Below are 16,877 nucleotides of genomic sequence, written 5' to 3'. Positions count from 1 at the left end.
TGGTTATGCCTTTATAAACCTTAGACAAGTTTAATACATGGTACTGAAGTCCTGTAGAGACGTATCCACTTTTCTTCATTGTACAGACTTAAATACTGTTATATGAAGATATTAATTAATTATACACAATATGCACTTGCAAAAATAATTACAAGATATGCCAATATATATATTTTTTGTTTCAATGTGTATATCATGCAAGAATCACTCAGTAGGACTAGGTCCAGGTTTTACATGGCCAAAAGAAATTCAACATGTATCTGAGAGTATGAACCTAAAAGCATAAGTCAATATTTAATGGCTTGTATGCCCCCTTCATGAGGTATGCTTGTATACAAAGACTGAACATCCAAAGTACACAAGTAAGAATTATTGGTACCTGCAAGTCATTCATTAATTGCAAAAACTATATAAGCACCAAGTTGAACATAGCTCTGCACATTTTTTTTTTGTTGGTATTGACTGTGTATTGGGTAGAGATTTATCCAAAGTATCAAAGCACAGGATATTGGATTAGAATGAGAGATTATGGATTATTCATTTAGGGGCAGGTGGACTTTATCTTTTTCCATAATTTTTGGGATGTATACTGCAATAAAGGGCTTCACGTAAAAGTAGTGCATTTTTTTGCTATAGTATAGATTATGTGAATACTGTGCACACAGCTTATCACCAGTTTTGAAGTTTTATATATATATATATATATATATATTTATATATATATTCCCTTCACAAGCTCGAAGTTTTAAAACTTCAAAATGCAAATGTTCAAGACCATAAGACCAAAGTTTTGAAACTCTGAACGTTTTGAATGGAGATTGCCATACAGCGTAGAACAGGAAATTTACAGTTTTCCTCACTGTAGTGTGATCTTGCAGTTGGTATATTTATTATGCAGGGGGTGTGGGGGTGGAGGGGGCTTGCACCCCCCCCCCTGCAAAAAATGTAAACAAAAAATTTGTGTTTATTTTTTTTATTACAATTTTGAAGTTTCAAAACTTTGATCTTATGGTCTTGGCCATTTGCAATTTGAAGTTTTGAATCTTCAACCTTGAGAAGTAGATCCTTATGTAGAGAGAGAGAGAGAGAGAGAGAGAGAGAGAGAGAGAGAGAGTGTGAGAGAGAGAGAGAGAGAGAGAGAGAGAGAGATCCAGTTCTACATTTCTGTGCACTGTGGGGGTGCAACGTCTGCCTCTTCTACTACTTGGTGTTAGATTGTTGAGATGTGAGCATCACGAGGAAGATGCCTAAGTGCAGGTCTCTGTGGCATGTATGTCTTTATATGACTTTATGAAAGACACTGTATTTATGGAAGTGATATGGGATGTAGTTGGCCTAGGCACCTGTGTAAAGTGCATGGTACATCTGTCAGCATGCATCAGTCCTGCATACCTTGTTGTGCATAAATGGGTTCTAGCATGCAACCATGGTGAGCATGAGAGGAGTGCCTGAATTTTTTAAATGCAGTGACCACTGCACATTGGGCATACTATATCGCTGTACTGTTTATGACTCATGATATCTGTATTTGCATTCTTTGGCATTGCTTGCATATTCCCAGATGCTCTCTTTACACTGAGGTGCACTTGCACTGATGTACACTACTCATGGAGATAAGTTTGCCTAAATCTAAGATAAGGGGATAACCCACATGACTGGCTTCCATGCTACATTCCTTTCCTTTATGGTCACATACTTTGATTGCTGTTGGACACACATGTTGTATGCATCACATTGACATATACATTCTTATGCTATTCTATGCATGCATAGTCAGTTTCCTTTCATACATCTCAACTGCTCAGATTTATGCAAAATGTCCAGATTTTTGCATAGTATTTTTAGACTGTTCCTCATAAAATTTATGGTTTTCTGCCAACACACAGAGGATTTAATTCATTAAATAGTGACATACATTTGAATTTCAGACTTCATAGCCTTCAAAAAATACATGGTAACATTTTATTATAGCAATTTTCCTAGATTTATAAGAGCAATATGTAAAAGTTGCCCTTATTTCTGAGACTTTGACTCCCCCATTATTGTTGGCTTTGTCCATATTTTTAATGCTAAGAGGTTGAGAGGAATAGCTCCTTTATTTTCTACTTCTGCATTGCTTCCCATTATAGTTTCTTGACCCATCCTTCCCTTACTAATGTCATATATCTGTGCATTCACATTCCTTGTTTCACAACCATATGTTTAATGCCCATGCCTGCTTGTTGGATTTGCTCAGCATGTATGCTTTGTGTTCCTGGAAAGTTAATGCATGTACCACTTCACTGGGTTGTTTTGTTCCCTCTACCCATCTGTGCTTGATATGAAACTAGAGAGTCACTAAACAAAATATATAATACCCTTCCTGATGCTGATAGCTGCCCACTAGATATGTCTCCATGCCATTCTGTCTTATGATATCCCTATTTTCTATTTTCTACCATTAAATTTCAGATATTGGCTAGATGTAGCAATGTGTGTTCCCCTAACCTGTGTCCAAGCACACTATTTTTTTTCTTTCTATAAATGTATTTAGTTGAGTTGATTTGCAACCACACTTGTCAACCTCTAAGTGCAATAAATCTGGGCAAAGCTAAAAATAACTGGGGGAACCAAGTTCCAAAAATCAGGGACAAATTTTTAATATTGTTCTTTTTAAATTAGAAAATTAGTAGAGTAGTGTTCTTTTACATTAGCTAGAACTTTCGGAAGGATATGAAATCTTAAACATAAATGTATGATATTATTTAGTGATTTCAGTCTTCAATTATTTGGCAGAAAACCCCAATTTTTTTAAGGAACAGACCAAAAATATGAGAGAAAAATCTGGACAGTTGAAATGCATGCTTCTGGATTCTTGTGGGCCATGTGTTGCAATTTGTTTTTGTAAGTCTAAATATTTGGAGTATAGATGCAAATCTTTGAGACATCTGTTGATGTGTCACATATCTTCCTGCAGAGAGGAGACTGTTGTATATGTTGGCCTTTGTTAGATTTTGGTATCCCTATGAGGTATATTGCAATGCTGTCTTTTGTTGTACTATTCTTATTCAGATATTATAGATGTGGTTACCTTTACTCAGTCAGGCTGTGTTGCAGAAGTACCAGATTCCTTTTGTTAATGTATTCATTGTTGGTAACTTAAAGGCATTGGGTTGTTTCCATTGTTGAGATCTCCTTCAGTGCTTCACAGATGCATTGTTCTTTGGAGCAAGTGATATGTATGTTCCTCCCCAAGTCTTTATAAGTGCATATAATCCGCTATAGATCCCCCTCCATGGGTCATGACACACATGAAGCCTACTTAACCAAACTGAAGACAATCCACATTTTACCAACGCAATGGTTATGGGAGATTTCAATTATCCCATCATCAGCTGGGAAACATACTCTAGCTCAAACTCACTAGCATAACAGTTCCTTGGTTTTTGTGAATTCAAATACCCTGGAACAAACTGTCCATTCCCTAACAAGAGGAACAAACATTCTAGATTTGGTCCTCACCAACTTTTTAAACAGGTGCACTGCTGCAACTGTTGGACCCTCATTAGTTAAAACTGACCACAAATCAGCCACCATCAAACTAACACTAACACCAGAACTCACAAAGGGTGAAATCAGACAAAACAAAATCACCAAGGCAAACTTTACCCTCCTAGGTGAAGGTATATATATATTCTTAGCCCTCCCCCAACCTGCAAGTTGTAACTATGCCAAAGCTTACACTAAAGCCATGTACAATCACTTGCATAAGTGTATAAACTCAGCTATACAAGATATAATCGAAGCCAGAGCTCCAAGTAAAATAAAGCTGCTATGGTGACCTTCCAGCATCAACAAACTACAATAAATGCAAAAAGTTGCTGTCCAAGAAAATAAAGACAAGAATCCAACAATGGAAAAGCACCCTCCTCAGCCTTAACAGGCAAATAAGACAACTTGTCAAATCATCCACAAGCTCCATTAAGAGAAACCTAGCAAGTACTGCCATGGATAACCATAAGGCTTTTTACAGCAATGGGCATAACCTAAAGGGTAGGACCCAAGCATGTGCAGAACTGGTGGCGAATGGTATCACACACAATCTGACCCCACAGAGATAGAAAACCTGCTAGCAGATAGGTTTGGCAAGCATTTCACTCCCTTATCCCTTCCTAACTTACAACAACCCCCCCTAAACTCCCCCCACCTTTACATATCTGAAGAGCTGGTTCTCAAAGCCCTGACCAAGGCAAAAAATGCAGCCTCTATGTAACCAGATTACATCCCAGGCTGTCTTCTAAACAGACTAAAACATGAACTAGCATCACCACTATGTACCCTTTTCAATCATAGCCTAACCACAGGGTTTGTTCCTGTGGAATGGAGAACAGCTACAGTTATTCCCCTCCACAAAGGTGGCCTAGCAACTGACCTGGGGATTTACAGACCCATAAGCTTGACCAGCCTCATCTGTAAGGCCATGGAACGTGTCATTATGAGTCTCACAAATAAGGACATAGGTGACCTCCAAACCCTGGACCCTACCCAATTCAGCTTCATGAAGGGCAGATCCTGCCTGTTAAATCTGGTGGATTTTTTTGAAAGTGTGACCAAAGCCATTGATGAGGGCAAATCTGTGCACACAGTATACCTCGACTTGGCAAATGCTTTTGACACAATCCCACATTCAGGCAATACCAATAAATTGAATATAACCCCCTTCATTGTAAGATGGGTTACCAACTGGCTCACAAACCAGGCACACACTATCAAAGTGTGTGACTCAACATTAACCAACAGACCTGTTACCAGTGGGGTGCCACAGGGGTCAGTGATGGGTCCCCTACTGTTTGATATATACTTTGAAAAAGTTCAGGTCAAAGCTAAAGGGTTGTGGTTGACCAAGTCTGCAGATGACTGCAAACTAGGTGCAATCATTGAATCCCCAAATGATGTCAGTCTACTCCAGGATGGTCTCACACAGACTAATGACTGATGTATAAGTCGGTCTAAAATTGAATGGAAAGAAAAGCATCATCACTCCCTTCAGCACACTATCAAATCAATAACAGTACCCTAAGCACCCATGAAGTGATAAGGGATCTGAGATCACAGGTTGACCACAACCTTAACTTTGACCACCATGTGTCTACCATTGTAAGGAAAGATTTCCACATAGCACACTTGATTAGTAAAGGCATCTCCTCAAGAGCAAAAGAAATAAGCCCCCTATACTCTGCACTAATCCAGCCCTTAATTGAGTGTAACACCCCATTCAGTATGTACAGTACTACGCATCTTCAGCAATTAGAGAGACCTCAGAAGTTTCTAACAAAGAAGACCAAGGGCCTCAAGGATGTTCCTTACATGGATCAACTAAAATCCCTGTCACTATAATCCATATCCTATAGACTTCTTAGGGGAGACTTATGCCTGGAATACAGAGCAACCCAAGACCCATATCTAATGAACTAACTACATATCTGTAAATCAAATGGGTATAGGACTACCCATTACAGGGACTTAAATATAGCCTGCAACTTAAACAGGACATGCTGGTGGGACAGATTTATCTTCCAGTGACTGCCACACCTTTAGAACAGGCTACCAATTCATGTGAAACAGAGCACCTCTATGACACTGCTCAAGAAGAGCCTGGATGAGTGGATGGGTCACCATAAATTCTTACCGGGGATAGCACCCACATCTCTCCTGGACATGAGCACTCATCACTAAATGCAATCTTGGGTATTGACTAGTACTTCTATGGTATTACATTGTGTTAAAATGGCTATGCTTAATATGACCTCCAGGTCGATAGCCTAGTAATCTGCTATGATCCTATGATCCTATAAGTACCCAGAAGATGAATTTTTTGCAAATCAAACAAAAAAATCAGGATAATGTCCTTCATATTTTGAGGTATGCAATATAACCTAGCATTATAATTTTTTTTTCTTCTGATTCTATTTTCTTTTTTTTTTCTCAGTTGTTTTTATTGAAAATTTTTACAACAGAACATTAATATATGATAATAGAAAAAAAAAACAAATATACATATCTATAAGAACAATGATAAACAACAATTGAAGTAACTATTTACAATGGTGTCAACTATAAAAGCAAGCTTTTTAAACAGAAAAAATGTGATAAAAGCTGTTGTTAGTTAATTATTAAAGTCTATTTATCTAGCAGTTCTTTGAATTTCAACCATATACCATATGAAGAGGTGATTCTAGCTTTTCTTGTCTTGATCGTGATAAGTTCAAAATGGCAAACTTCAGTTGCCAATAAAGAAATTCCTTCATAGTAGAAATAGTCTGATTATTCCAATTCTTAGTGATGACTTCTCTTGCTAATGTTAAGATACTCCATAAAAGAGGGTATTTTATTTCCATGACACAAGTGGGAATAGGTGTATTAAATAAAATAAGAAATTTGGTCAGCATAAATTATCATTAAACACAGACTGTCAGAGGGAATTCATATGATCCCTATATATTTTAAGTTTTATACAGTTGTAAAACATATGCTGCCAGTCAGCATCAATATTTACTTTACATCTCCAGCATCTTAGGTATACATTAAATATTATTTCAACTTTATGTGTTGTGATAAAGGTTCGATGTAAGAACTTCCAGGAGAGTAATCTCAACGTTAGTGAAAAAGTAGTTAGTTTTGAGGATTTAAGTATTAGTTTTTTATCATCTTCACTTGAAGAATTCTTATTAACAAGTCTAAAATAATCCCAATAGTTTTCTCTGTGACATACTGTATATTTTACATAGAAGCCCCTTTCCAATTATATTTTGGTGCATTAGAATAATGAGTAAATCAGTGAATGTGGGGAAAGAATTTCTAACTATTGGTTGCATCAGATTAATCTTACTTTTAACCAATTTCTACAATTTTGAATGTCTAACCACATGTCTTTGCTTAACTCAAACGTATTAATGATATGGTCAACATTTTGTAGCTTCCCATTGTCTAGTAATGGAAAACAGTATAACAGGTTTTGTCTTTAAGTGTAGTCATTGTTGTTAAATTAAATGTATTATTAGTCTGAGTGTAGGCAATTGGAAATACAAAGAAAATACATGCTTTATATTCAGGGTTCCTGAAATTGAAAATTTTAAAGGAGGTTATTATCAAATTAATATAATAAGGGTTAACTGGTTTGTTTTCGTTTTCTATAAAATAGTGTTTTATTAACCAATGAAATGTATTACTAGCTATTTTAGTATGATATAGTTTTGTTAAGTTATTGGATTTACATCAAATACCTCCATGAATATCTTTCCATTTGCTATTATAATTGCTATTTATCCAAGAAATTATTCTCTTAACAATTGAGGATAAGGATATAATTCTAAATTGGAAGACCAATACCACCTGATGTCCAAGCTCTAATGTGATAGTTTAGAGCCATCCTAGGCTTATTAAGAAACTATAGAAATCTAAGAAACTAAGAATTATACTCTTTATATTTTTGGGGAGTGGGAGGGATAAAGATTGTATTATATATATAGATTTTTAGTAAGGATAATCATTTTAATTAAGGAGAGTCATTTTAATTAAGGAGAGTCTGTCTTCCATAGTGAAATGTTCCAGTTATTAAGATTTTCTTTTACGGAATTTAAATTATTATAATTATGGGTTGTTATATTAATATCATCAGATCATATTATACCTAAATAAGTGATTTTTACCATCTTTCACAATATATTTATATCATTTATTATCTATTTTATTAATACTACCTATAATTAGCAGGTAATATTTTCATCTTATTCTCAATAAAACTGATTCCCGATTTCTTCTGGAATATTTCTATTGCTTGAAATACTCCAAGAAGAGAAGGACTGCAATCAGTCAAAGTTAACAGGATGTCATCTGCAAAAAATATATTTTGGGGATTATATCATTATTTATTAGTATGATGCTGATGTTTTTATTTGAGCTTATATAATTTGCAAAAGGTTCCTTAACTAGATCAAAAAACAATGGATCATCTGATGTGATTGCCTTTTGTAGATTGACTAATCTCAAAATACATTTTGATTCTGATACTGGTAGCAATGATGTTAGATCTTTTAAATTTCAACAATCTAGATTTATGTCTCTGATATCTAGTCAGGTGTCTCTATTCCAATCCTCCGGCCTCAAAGATCTACATTAAAACTTTAATGAATATGATATTTTCCATCACAATCTCTCAAAGATTGAACAAACAGCCTTGGAGGATTTAAAAATAATAAAGATCTGGTTATATTGTCAGCTGACAAAGGGGGGTGGTAGTAGTTATGAATTGAGATAGTTATCATAAAGAGGCACAGAGACAGCTTGGGGATGCCATGCACTATATGCCCATGCCCTTCAATCCAACTAATAAATTTAAGGTTGAAATTGATAGGTTCTTATTTCAGGCACAACAAATGGTATTGTTACACAATCAGATGTTTACCATCTCACGGTTAAAGATCCTAGACCACAATATATCTACATTTTGCCAAAGATACATAAGGATCCTCGGTGTCTGCCAGGGAGACCAATTGTTTCAGGGAGGGGCAGTTTAACTGAGCATTTATCTGAATTTCTTACTCTCTATTTGAAACCTCTCCTGGCTTGTGTGAGATCACGTATCCAGGATACCACCCAATTTCTAGGTATCATCTCCAACAGTCAGTTGGAACCAGGTTGGCTCCTTTGCTCATTAGATGTGACTGCCTTATACACCAATATTCCACATTGGGCAGGGCTGGTGGATCTGCAATATTGGCTGGACCAAAGTGCTTTATATCCACTAGGCTTTAATACTCTTTTGGTATGTATCACTGAACATGTCCTCACCAAAAATGTATTCTACTTCCATGGACAATGTTATTGGCAGTCACAAGGCACAGCAATGGGGACATCTTTTGCCCCGATGTATGCAGATCTGTTTATGGCGTACCTGGAGACCGAAATGAGCTATAATCCCAATCATAACATCTATCTGGAGGAAATAGACATTTGGAGATGATACCTAGATGATTGTTGGTTGGTATGGAAGGCGGATGTAGCTTATCTTGTGGAGTCTGTGGAATATCTTAATCAAAACAAATGGGAAATTGAGTTTAAGGTTAATTTCAGTTTGGATAAAATCACCTTTTTGGATATGACCATCATGAGAAATTAAGATAATACTCTCAGTACACAAACATATAGAAAATATCCTCAGTATAATTCCTTACTCCATGCCAGTAGCCTCAATCCACCACACGTGATAGATAACATTCCTAAATCTAAATTCTTGGGAGTAAAACATATTTTTTCTGATAATAATACCTTCCAAAAATATAAGTTGGACCTGGCTAATCAATTTTGAAACAGGGGGTATAAAGTGGGCAACATTGCCATAGCTAGTAATTGGGCATCTACACAAGCCAGGGAGGATCTTTTACAATATAAGAACAAGGATAAAACATCAGAGGACCAAGCTGTTCTGAGAATGGTTACTACATATGGATGCAACACTAAAGCTTTCATGCAGATTATCCAGAAACATTAGAACATTTTGTTATCGGATCAGAAATCAGCCTCTAAGGTGGGTCAGAGATGCTTCTTCTCCTTTCATCGTGACAAAACTTTAGGCTCACTTTTGAGCCATTACAAACATTCTTTCCAGGTCTCAGCTGGACCTGTACAGCAAATTCTATTGGGTGACAAATTGTGTGGGACTTATCCATGTGATCACTGCACACATTGTTCTAGAGTTTTCAAAATTAAGGAATTTACTAGCCCCAATACTGATAGAGTTTTTGATATAAAGTTTCTGGCCAATTGTGGTTCTGATTGGGTGGTGCACTTGGCCTCCTGTCCTTGCTCTGCTTTTTATGTGGGTCAGACATCCAGACCATTATGGTTCAGGATTTCTGAACATATGAGTGACATAAGGAATCATAAACTTTCTAGTGCACTTCACAAACACACGCTCAAGCAACCCTCTGCTTCCTTTTATTTTACAGTCATTGACAAAATTAAAGGAGATAGGTCTCTCAAAAGTGGTTGGCACACAATTTTAAATAATAAGGAAAGGAAATGGATAATTAAATTGTGTGGCCTTTTCAACCCTGGTTTGAATGAACATCTTTAAAATATATCCTTAATAGGTATCCATTAAGTACATAATGACTTGAGTGGCTTGTTATTAAGATGCTATAAATACTGCTGCTCTGATGTTACTTCTTTTTTATTGATTATATTTGTGCACTGAAGAAGGCTAATATAGCCAAAACTGGTTTGCTGCTTTTTCTGGAGCACTTTTGTGCTTTACTAGGGGTGTTTGATACTCTTAGTTGCTTGAAAATGTTTAATTAATACATTTATATTTATTTGGCAACTTCCATTTGGTGCTGGCCCAATGTTTTCAGAATTATCATGTTTTGTGCACTCTGGCACTTGCCGTACCTGCAAGGAGTTTGGATTGAGTCCTATACAAGCCTAGCCATTACAATTCCCTGGATATTTCTTCCCACATTATTTACTTCCCTAGACCCCTGTCTGATTTGATCCCCGGGGTGAATTTCCTATCTCCCATCCCATTGTCAAGATTCCTTTTGAAGAGGGCCAAAGAGGCGCGCTGCTTGACATGTATGGGCAGTCTATTCCAGAATCTGGGGAGTCTCTGGGTCAGGAACCTTTCCCTCCAACATGTCTTGTTCATTGTGATGACAAGGTTTAGATTCCTGGAGTGTGTGGCTCTGAGGGATTGGGATTTCTTTAATTGTAGCATGTCCAACAGCTCTGGGTTTGACATTAGCTTTGTATGTTAAGCAGGGATCACCTCTGAGTAGACGATATGTGACAGAGTATAGCTGGAATTTTTTTAGATGGTCAGCATAGGGCATCTGCCTTAGGTTTGTGATTCTTTTAGTGAGGTATTTCAGTGGCCTTTCCAATTGTTGCAGATATCTTGAGAGGTACATACCAAATGGGGCATTGTATTCAATAATGAGGGATGAGTAGAGTGGGACAATGACCTCCTTTTTTCTGGATGAAAACCCCTTAGTGATAAGGTGTGCCACATAGAAGGATTTCCTGTCTGTTGTGACAATGTGGTTATCAAATGTGAGACCACTGTCCACCTGTGTCTCCAAGTTTCTTATCACACTTTCAGTGTTTAGTGTACTGGCACCTATGTGGTAATTCATGGGTACATGTTTTTTCCCAAAGGGGATAACTACATTTCTTGGCATTGAGCTTGAGCCCATGGCTCTGGCACCAAGCATCAGTTTATGTAAGGCCCTTTTGTAGAATATCCACATAATTTGGGGATTCAATAATGGCTCCCAGTTTGCAGTCATCTGCAAACTTTGTTAGCCAGAGTCCCTTAGTATTGGTCTGTACTTCAGAGAAGTAGATGCCAAACAAGAGGAGTCACAGGACTGAACCCTGAGGTACTCCATTTGTCACTTGTCTAAAGCTTGATTTGGAGTCGGCTACTTTTACAGTGTGGGTTCTGTCAGTAAGCCAGTTGGCAACCCATCAAGTGACGTAGGGATTAATGTCAAGCTTAGTAAGTTTAACTATGATTCTAGAGTGGGGGATGGTGTTGAAGGCCTTAGCAAGGTCCAGATAGGCTGTGTGGACTGCCTTACCCTTGTCCACAGCTCTGGAGACTGATTCAATTAAGTCAATCAGGTTCAGGAGACAAGATCAGCCCTTCACAAACCCAAACTGGGTGGGGTCCAGTGTTCAAAGGTTGCCAATGTCTTTATTTATAAGTTCCATGATAATATGTTCCATGGCCTTGCAGATCAGGTGAGTCAGACTGATGGGGCGGTAGTTCCCAGGATCCAAGATGGATCCCCCCTTGTGGAGTGGGATAACTCTAGCTGTGCGCTACTCAGTGGGCACAAAGCCTGAGGTGAAGCTTTAATTGAACATGACACTTAGGTGAGATGCGAGGTAATTTTGTAGTTTATGTAGTACACAGCCCGGGATGTTGTCTGGTCCCATGGATGCTGTATTCTTAGCTTTGGAGAGTGCAGTTTTTACCTGTGTGGCCGTTATTACCGGAATTTGGCTATCTTTCAGTACTGAGATGGGCCCTTTAAGGGGTGAGAGGGGGGCAAAGTTGGCACTGAATCGATCTGCCAGGATATTGGCAATATCCCTGGGATCAGTATATTTAATGCCATTCTGTTGTAGCTCAGAGCAGAGCTGAGCATTGCCATTTAGATTCTTGACATAGCTATAGAATGCCTTGTGGTTGTCTTTGGAATCTTTGGCAATTTTATTTTCGTAACTAGCTTTAAAGGATTTTATGAGGGCTCTCAGCTTCTTACTGAGGCTGGTAAGGGAGTTTTTTGCATCCTGGGATATTCCTCTTTTCTGCAACAGTTTCTTCCTTTTGTTGCAAAGTTTGTTTATGGTAGGGGACTACCAGATTGTCTTCCTTTTTTTGAAGGAGAGCATCTTGGTTCTATTTGGGATGGCACGATTCATGCACGAGTGGATGTCCTTATACAGTGCCTTATTGTAGGATTCAGCTGTCGAATATTTAGTTCCCATCTGCATGTGTGTCATGAAGTTTGTCACTTCTGACTTGAGTAACAGGAAGTCAGCTTTGGGGAAGTTTTTTATGGAGGTTTCCTTACTCGGGGTGGGGGAGGGATGTGTATGTCAAGGGTGATTAGCTTATAGTCAGATATGACCAACGAGGGGGTGACCATATGTGTGGAGCATCGATTTCCCATGTTGGTAATGACCAGATCTAGGATATTGGAGCCCCTGGTGGGACTATGGATTAGTTGATCCAGGGCATTGGAATTTATGAATTCCAAGAACCGTTGGGCAAAGGTGTTGGTACACGAGTAGTTTTCCCAGTTAATGTCAGGGTAGTTGAAATCACCAAGTATTAGGGTGTTTGGTTGTATCTTAATATTTTCCAGTATGTTTAGAAAGGTGTAGTGAGAATCTTGGGGCATGGTGGGGGATATTTAGCAAGCTACAATTTGGACTGCAGTCTTTCCTAGTGTTAGTTGCACCTGTTGAATTTCAGATGCATTGTGTTGGGCAACTAGCCTAGTGGTGTGAATATCCTTGGTGAATATGGACACTCCTCCACCTTTAGTATTTTGGTCCTGGTTTGTTGGCCAAAAAGTGTGGTAAGAGTTGTAGCTTGGTATTGCAGGGGTGCTCTCTGGAGCCTTGAGATATCGATATTCTCCATTTTTAGGAGTGCTTCGAGAGAGTGCATTTTGAGGTTTAGACTTCTAGCATTGAGTAGCATTACCGTCAGATTTTGCATGCTTGTACCTGTTACAGTGATGGTTCTGTCCTTTGAACTTTGCCTAAAAAGGCACTATAGGGTTGGTAAAAGCCTTAGCCAGTAACCTGAATCCCAGGGGTGACAGGTGCAGACCATCTCTGGCAAAGCATTGTGGTCTGTCGATCATGTCATCCTAGGCAGACAGATACTGGATCCCCTTTGAATGACACCAGAAGCTTAGCCAATTTTTAAAGTCAATCATTTTGTCCTTATACTGTGGTATCATTCTGAGCAAAGGCAGGATGCTACTCAGGGCTAGGGTCATACCTGCTTGGGCCACATGATCTGAGAGCTCTTCCATGTCTTTTTTCATGTAGTCCAAAGAGGTACATCTCAAGTCGTTCACTCCAACATGGAGAATGCCAAAGTCATATTTGTACTTGTTGTGGAGTGACTTGAGTGCATGTGTTATGTGGCAGATCCTGGCACCCGATAGGCAGCTGACTGTAATTTTCTCCTTGTTCAGCCTGGTGAGTGGGACATCAGTGTGCCTGACTCTATAGTCACCTATGACTAAAGTATTGGGCACGTTGTCTTGCTGTAGGGGTTGTTGTTGGGTGGTACACTGGTGTTGTGAGCTATGTGACACTTTGGTAATGATTGGTGTTTGTTTGCATTTCAGCTTCAGAGGTCCTTGTTGCTTGGGCAGGTTACTGTTAAGGGCCTCTGCATATGAGGGTTTAGTGTTGCTATGTGAGGGTGTTGGTGGTGTGTGTTTAGAAGGGCTATATGTTTCTTGAGGTTTAGTGCAGGTGTTAAGTTTCTCCTCTTGACTGTCTAGCAGAATCTTGGGTGGAGAGAGCTTTGCTTCGAGTTTGGCTATGCTAGTTCTTCTCTTGCAGGTTGTAGTGTTGGGTGGTAGGAGGAGTGGGTTGTCTGTGTACATGAGGCAATTGCTGCATTGCCCCAGTATGCCCAGATTCACCAGGTGGACAGGAGAAATTACCAGAAGCTGACCCTTGGACATGCCTGGTTTGGTGCTTTTTTTGTATAGTACAAGAACTGTTTTCCTTACCTTAGCAAGGTACTTTGCAGTTATAGGCTGTTTAGTGCCTTTGATTAATGTATCCTTATTAACAAGGAGAGCTGATTGTTTGTATCAGTTTAAGGCTTCCTAGTGCTTTCCAGCAGGTTTTAGAGCAAGTGCTAGTCACAGGGATGCTTAAAGGTAAGATGAAAAAATTGTTTATCCTAAACACTGCAGTGTGCACTAGAGGAGTTAGATCTGAAAGTAAGTAACTTAAGTTTTACCTGTCTAAAAAGTTAAGTTTTAGTGGAGAGTCACTATCTTTAAAACAGCAAGATAGATTGAAAGGGGGTGGTCACTTCTGTATTCATGCACTATGGAATACAATAGGATGGCCAATAAATTTGAATAGTTGAAGGAGAGTGATTTCACAAAATTATAATGTTGCGCTTAATCACACAAGCCAGTAAAAGTAGAGGGGAAATAAGATAAATGGTCAAATTAACATAACGGGCAGGCAAATAGAAAAACAGTGGTGTTTAAGAACACAACAGTAAACGGGTGGGAGAGTGGGGAAAAAAAATCTGCCTGACTTGCAAGAGACAGAGCTGTGGCCTCTTTTCAAAATTTAATATGCAGTTAAAAGCAGAATACAAGTAAAACACAAGGTAAAGAAAAATAAATCACAGTATTCAAAATAGAAGAAGGCAATAAAGTAATTCAAAATGCAACAAATAAAAAACAAACTAACCTTTTCCTCACAGCAAAGTGTAGCAGAGTCTGGGTGAGCCTTTCTAGTAAAGCTCTGAAATGTTTTATTTTACCCCTTAAATAGAAAGTTTAGTTCCTAGCTCCATCCCCTCAGTTCACAGATGATTAACCTTAACTGACCTGTTCTATCTTATGTGTGAGTCCTTAATTGATCTGTTTTGATTTCTGCGTGACTCAGAAGAGACAGAGCTGTGGTCTATTTCCAGATTTTAATATGCAGTTAAAAGCAGAATACAAATAAAACACAAAGTAAAGAAAACAAATCACAGTATTCAAAATAGAAAAAGACAATAAAGTAATACAAAATACAACAAATAAAAAGCAAACTAACCTTTCCCCTCACAGCAAAGTGTAGAAGAGTATGGGTGAGCCTTTCTAGTAAAAGTTTAGTTCCTTTACTAATCATGATTAATTGGGAAGTATGTGAGCCTATCTTAATGTATGCAAATGAGTTTTCATAGAGAAATTTGATTAAATATAAGAAATAGTTTGAAAAATTACATTCTTCCAGTACTAATAGTAAGTATTCCCAATTAACTGAATCAAATGCACTATTGATATCCAGGCTAACCAAAGTTAGTTATTGTTTAAATTATTGATATAATCAATTATTGATAATATTCTCTTAATTAAGTGTTCCAGTTCATTATAAACCTAGTCTAATCAGTGTTTATTACTATTGGAAGATTTTCTTTTATTCTAAAGTCATAGATTGTCATGAATATTCTATAATCTACATTTAATAATAAAAATGGTCTATATGAAGAACATTGTGTAGAGTCCTTGTCAGGTTTTAAAATTGGGAATATTAAGGTGTATTTCCAGGATGGTGGTACCTTCGTACATCTTTTAATTATTGAAAACACCTCTAGTAAAATACTCAAAGCATCCGTAGTCATCAGTTTGTATAGTTCAGGTATGACACCATCATTTGCAGGTGCCTTATTAAGTTTTAATTTAGTAACTTGAATTTTGAGTTTAGATAGACATTGATATGGGCTTGTCAGTTATTTCTGTTTGATCCTCTGACAGTCTATTTTAAGTATATATTTTTTATAAATGTCTTAATTAGATCTTGTGCATGCATTTTTGATTTGTAATGATTAATCTTATTAAAACGAGACCTAAAACATCCAGAATATCTTCTATTTCTGTAACCTTCTTTTTACTACTAGAAGAGTATACTTCTTTGATGTGGTTAGATTTAACAAGCATTTTTGTTCTAGTAGTCAATTTATGCATAGATTTAGGATTTATGGAATAATTAGTTAATTTAATTTTTTTCTAAATTTATCATAGTTTTATGAGGCAACATTTCTAAAAATTTACTGTTTAAGCTATTTATTTCTTCTGTTGTTATTGTTTCCTTTTTGACTATCTAATTTTATCTTACCAATTTTGTCTTGCAATTCTATCAATTATTTGTCCCATTGTGTCTTTTTTGTGCATACCAACTTGTAATTTTGCCGAAAAGGTATGCTTTTAAAGTGTACCATACAAAAATCACTCCGGTGTTACTTGTATGATTAATTTCAATAAAAGTTTGAATTTCTTTATTGAAGAACTCATTAAAGTCTTTCATATTGGCAGAAATCCTTTTAATTGGGAAGATATTACTAGAATCCAATATAACTTGAAATGTTACAGCAAGCAATATCCCTTAGTAGGATAAACAGTGTGCGAGTAACTATAACAAAGTAAATCAAATAAAATAAAACTCAAACACCTGACCGTGGCCCTGTGTAAATAAAACACTTTTTCATGATAAAAAAGTAACTTTAATAAACAAGGTCAGTGCTTGTGCAATACAATTGCTTCATCAGAACATGACATATATACCATCAT

Source organism: Protopterus annectens, chromosome 2.part2 (genome assembly GCF_019279795.1).
Source record: "Protopterus annectens isolate FY-2018-M chromosome 2.part2, PAN1.0, whole genome shotgun sequence".
NCBI classification, from domain to species: Eukaryota; Metazoa; Chordata; order Ceratodontiformes; family Protopteridae; genus Protopterus; species Protopterus annectens.
The sequence above is the reverse complement of the archived record's forward strand: the minus strand, read 5'-3'. Positions refer to the sequence as shown.